Source organism: Dioscorea cayenensis, chromosome 4 (genome assembly GCF_009730915.1).
Source record: "Dioscorea cayenensis subsp. rotundata cultivar TDr96_F1 chromosome 4, TDr96_F1_v2_PseudoChromosome.rev07_lg8_w22 25.fasta, whole genome shotgun sequence".
Lineage (NCBI taxonomy): Eukaryota > Viridiplantae > Streptophyta > Magnoliopsida > Dioscoreales > Dioscoreaceae > Dioscorea > Dioscorea cayenensis.
Window position 1 is genome coordinate 1,616,093 of NC_052474.1, and position 5,952 is coordinate 1,622,044.

The following is a 5,952-nucleotide window of genomic DNA, read 5'->3' on the forward strand; positions in this document are numbered from 1 at the left end:
AAAGTTAATATTCCTGCACAAACATGGAGTAAATTTAATAATCACATTTGTTTCTATTTTGTGATTTTGTGTAGATTTTGAGGTTAGACTTAGTGTTTTTTTTAAATAAACATTATATACAAGAGATTTTGTGCTAATAGACGATGAGGCTATGAGTATTCAAAATAACTTTTTTTTATTAAATAAATACTCCTTCTGATATTTTTTACTTATCAATTTTAGTTAAATCACATAGATTTTAAAAAATTAGTTAAATTTAGTTGATAATCTAAAATTTATAAAAACTATACTCCATCCGTTTCTTTTTATTTCTCCTTGTTATTTTTTTACTTGTCCATTTACCAAATTTATGAAACATTAATTTTTTTAATTTATATTTTATATTTAATATTTCTCTCCAATTTCTAATAAATTATACTTAACTACATGTTTTTAAAATATTTTTAAATTGGTAGTAAACTTTAAAAATTAATATAATCTTTATAAAAATTAAAATGTCAACAAAAATTGAGAACAGATTTTCTTAATCAATGTGACTTATCAGAATGGACAAGTAAAAAACTGAAAAGAGTACATCAATTTTTATTTATATATAAATAACAATAAAAAGATATATACAAATATAAAACAAACTCGATAAGTACTTGTGTACTTATTATATATATATATTAAGTTTCAATCACATGTTTTTATCAAAATAAACCCTCAACATAGAAATCTGATGTGAATAGGCCTCAATGCAAGTTTCTGATTAAATATATATATATATATATATATAAATCTTAAAAAAAAACCCGTTTAAATTACAGGCTAATTGAGTTGTTCTCGTCCTTGTTTTGGATTTACTGTCTATATTCAAACAGCAAGGACAGCTGCCCCCCAATAATATCCGTACACACGTCACTTCCACAGTTGCCAAAAATGATTTACTTGAAAACACAAATCACAAGGCAAAATTAAAGGTCAAGATCTCCCAAAAGATTTACACGCTGTTCGTAAGCAAGCAGCGGATTCACCCAACCGAGAATGGCGGTGGGAGGAGATCTCGGGGAGCCTGCTTTTTAATGTGCGAGCGAGTGGCACGTGCGATACCTCGTGATTCGTGCAAATACGATTCTAGGCCCACGACCGTCCGATTAGCGGACCACTTTGACATAATAACACTAAAGTACTCGAATATTATCTTATTTCGAAACAAGGACTTGAAGATTTTTTTATTTTTTTTCCTTGCTTTCTTTTTTTTTATTAAAATATATATTTATACATATGATTATTTTTGTTTAGCCCCTCAATCACGTTTTCCTTCTGGAAGGTTCTTATGGAGGGAAACATGGCATGAGAGAGAGAACTCGTTTTTCTCGGACGGGCGGGGACAAGATCGCTGTCGTACTACTCAACGAAAATGCCACGTCATCGTCTTGTTCATTGCTCTTGAAAAAGTTAGGTCCCCATAAATTATATAGAAAAGAGAGTGCTCTATACTATTCAAAGATCAAATGAGCATCTTTCTTTCTTTGTGTCTTTCTTGTTTTATTATTATTATTGTTATTTACTAATTTTACTTTTTCGTTTTTTTTTTATTTTATTTTTAGGTATGGTTTTGATCATGGATGTGATTTATTCTAGTCTTCAAAGTTCAGTGATGTTTGATTTTTTACTTGTTTAATTGTTGTTGTTTTTTTGTTTTCATGGTAAGTTTTGCAATTTTTCATTATGTCAAAGTTAAACCATTAAAAAAACATTCAAATTTAATTCACTTGAATACAGGTTAGGTAAAGGCATATCTAAAATTAGTATTTATTAGCCAAACATAAATGTATTAACTAACAAAGTATTCGTTCAAAGTAATAAACATTTGCATAACATAAAGGTTCAAATTTATATCCTCACATCATCTAAAAAAACACATGAATATATCCTAAAATGCTTTTAGTATTTTGTTTTAAACTGATGTAATTTAGAGTTTGTTTTTTCTAAGATATTGATGGGTCAAAAATCTAAAAAAACACTAAATACGTTGGAAACATTGGTTCATGTTCATAAAGTTGGGATTCAATTTTTAATACCTATTTAAATAAGTAAATATTTCACAATATTTTATCAATCATTCTTGAAAATTAGTTTTATTAAGACTTGAAAACTATATATTGTCATATGAGTTTTCATGAAATATTTCCTTTACATATAATTTTCAATAACAAAAATCTATGTTCACATATCATAAAAATCAACAAATTATAATTGTCTTAATTAAAAATAACAAAGGAAGAATTAATTAAACTCGTTGATTATATCATTATTTACATATTATTAAAAACCAACAAATTGTAATTGTCATAATTAAAAATAATAGAGGAAGAGTTAATTAAACTAGTCTATTATATCATTATTTCATGTTCATTATCTGTTTAATGAAAAACTCTATTTAAAAAACAAGCTTTTTAATAATTTTTTTTTTTCTTTCTAGAGTTTTCCTTGCATCTTTTTCTTTTGATGGAAAAAGCCTAGCAATCTTTTCCTTTTCATTTTAGCTTGTGTTTGTGGTCTTGACTTCCTTCTCTTTAACTCATATATGCTTATTTATCATCTCTCACTAGTCACTATATATATATATTAAGATATATATATTCATGCATGACAGTGCTAGTGTCATTCTCAATCAACGTAGTGTCTCACTTACATGCACTATTGTGCATGAAAATAGAAAAAAAAAAGCCAAGTGCTGAGTGCTAGAGAAGTTGGTTTCATTTGATGTTCATCATGAAGTGACCCTTGAGTGCACGTAAGGAGCTAATTAAAGCCACAAAACCAAGTTAATTAAAAGATCAACTTCTTGATAATTCATAAAAGGCATTTTAATTTGAAATTTCAAGCAAAGGTATATATATCTTGTAAATGAGAAAGTTGAAAATTATCTCAACATTGAGTATTGTGATTCTTGTTTCTAAGTAATTGTTTATATTATAAGCTCATTATGGATTTTGTTGTTGTTTTTTTTAATAAAATAAATAAATAAATTTTATTAATTATCAATGGGGGGAAATCCTGTGCATCAGTATTAATGCATTGTTTAATTTATACATATTTATATTTATATATTTAGCCATCCTTTTGTGTGCCTTTTTTCTTAATTAAAGCAGATAAAAGATGTTGATTATTATGATTATTAATCCTTCATTAATTAGGGCGAAAAAGATAATCTTATACTTAAAGAATTTTTTTTAATTGTTTAAGATAGATTAACATCTTTAACTTGAATATATATTTTTGTTAATTTGTTTTTATACTTCAGGTATAATTTTTATTATTTAAAATTATAGAACAATTATAATTCATCCATTTTATAACATAAAAAATGATGGTAATGCAAGACTAATAGAAAAAGACAGCTGGACCAAAAATAGAACATGTAAAACTTTTATACTAAATATTGATAAAATAAATATTAAAGCACAAGTAAAAATGAGTGATAATTTAAAATATCCTTTTTTTATTAATTTTTATTGAATTAAAGGCATGGAATAATCAAAAATTTATCTACCATTTTTCCCCCACATTAATCCTTAGATATAATTTGGTGTTTATTTATGAAAAAAATCCTTAAAAGCAGTCAAGATTTTGGGCAAAATTCAAGTACAACCCTAAATGAGAAATCAAGAGGAAGGCTAATATGGAAAGCCCTCATTGGAAACTTAAAAAGAAGTATAAAAAGATATGCAACATTGAAATAAATTTTCTTTAGAAATTTCAATAAAGTTGTTTGTTAGATGAAGACATTAATTAATATAGTCAAAGTCTTAAACAAAATGAATGGTGGGTATTCAAACATCAGCCACACAAACAACTATAGTCAATGTTGAAATATAATGCATGTTAGTTCCATGCAAGTTGCATCATTTCATCAATTCACATTTTAAATTGGAAGCTCACTGTTTGCTTCTATATATAAGGTAAGGACAAGATGGTCATCAAAATCACAATTCAAGGTTGTGTTTTATGATTTAGTTCTACTTCCAATCACCTTTCATGGCTTTTATTGTTTTCTTTGATGATTTTGTCCATTCAATTTTTAAATTCTTCATTGGTCTATTTTCAACGATTACATAAACAATATGATCTCATTTGACATTAATCATTCCATTCATATAAGTTTCATATGATTTAGTATGTTTTTATTGTTCGTAATTATGAGTGGCAACTAAATTTTAATTCAAATTTGCTTATGATATTGAATTCGTTGTTTTTGTTTTGTAAATTTTAGAATTAAAATTTGAAAAATTTAATTTTGATTCCGGTTTGAGTTCTCAAGCAGTTTTGATTTGACTTTTATCTCAAAAAGTTAGGTTTCATTTTTTTTTAGTTTTTTTGGTTTCAAATTTTATATCTTAAAATTAAATTGGGCAAATTTAAACCAAATTTCATATTTATATAAAAAATAAAATAAATTTGTGTATGTTATTTTTTAAAATAATTGGTCCATCTATTTTATTTAGCCAATATTAAACTATTGCAAACATGGGTGGGTGGATGATGATTTGCATTTTATAATATATTGTGTTATTAATTAGAATATATATATATATAATGCAATAAAAATTAATTAATCATAATATATAAGTAAATTATTGTATTATATATTATATAATTTTTATTTAAAATTTTAAAAATAGAATGGAAAATCTGTTTGGTTCATGTTCTAAATTTTTAATTTGCAAAAATTTTAGCTACAACGTTAAAATTTGAGTTAAAATTTCTCATTTGAAACCACAACCATAAAAAAAAAAAAATAGTCCATGTTCAAACAATTGATGTGTTAAGCTCCAAATTGAATTGCTTACTCATAATTATATTGTTTGAATGAGAGATTTTATAATAAAAAATCATAGTTACTAAAAGCTTGTTATCAATATTAACTATTTTTTTAAAATTTAATTTAACTTAGTATATAAATAACGTCACTTCTATGGAAAAGATATTTGATAATGGCTGAGGGAAGTGAGGGATGACTTTGACCATTCCAAATATTTTTTTGTTTTTTGATTTTTAATTTTTTTTCATAGCCCATTATCTATTTTTATTCGCACTCAAAACGTTTTTTTTTGGGGACACGCTTTGTCTACTATAATTAATAAATCAATTGTATTTTTTTTTCTTGTAATTAATTATGATGTTGAGTTGCTGATCAAACTTAAAAGTCAAAATTAGATCTTAATCCATCCTCTCATCACTTGGCTTTGTGTATACATCCAACAACCATTCAAGATCACAAAAAAGGTGATTGAAATAGAACAACAGACTTTTACAGGTTGCTTTATGCCCTACCTCATTTTCATTTTGACTTTTTTTTTTTATATAGTTTACTTTCACAAATTATGATAAAAAAATTTCAAATAAAGTATTTAAATAAATGTTGACACGTCATATATGTTTAGATTTGAATCGATTTGATATGAAACATTTATTACAGAGATACCATATCTAACAAAAAATACCACTAAAAAAAAATTCATATTAATTAGAGATAAAACATTAGGAATAAAAAGCTCTGCGAAAGGGTTATGTTCTTTCTGAATCTGGTTTATCTCCTCACTTGTTCCAATACCCACCATGGCCCGTACAGTGCCCAGAGGGTGGCTTTGTTGTACAGCATGCATAAACACTTACTCTTCAGATTCTGGTTCTTTAGTTATTAGTTTCCTTGGTTTAAACCAGTGTTTGATTTACCAGATTGCCGGTAAACTTGGTGTGTGGTTGTCATAATTGTGGTTACACTGGCATTGATTACAAAACGATATGCATGAAAACCACAGTACCTAGTAAAACTTTGAACTGCGAAACCACTAGATGCTTTAATCAAACACCTAAAACAAGAATGCACACAACCTTGAGAAATGCCGATACAAGTAGAGGAACATCCCAAGGCATTTTCTCTTATGTTGACATAATCCAATT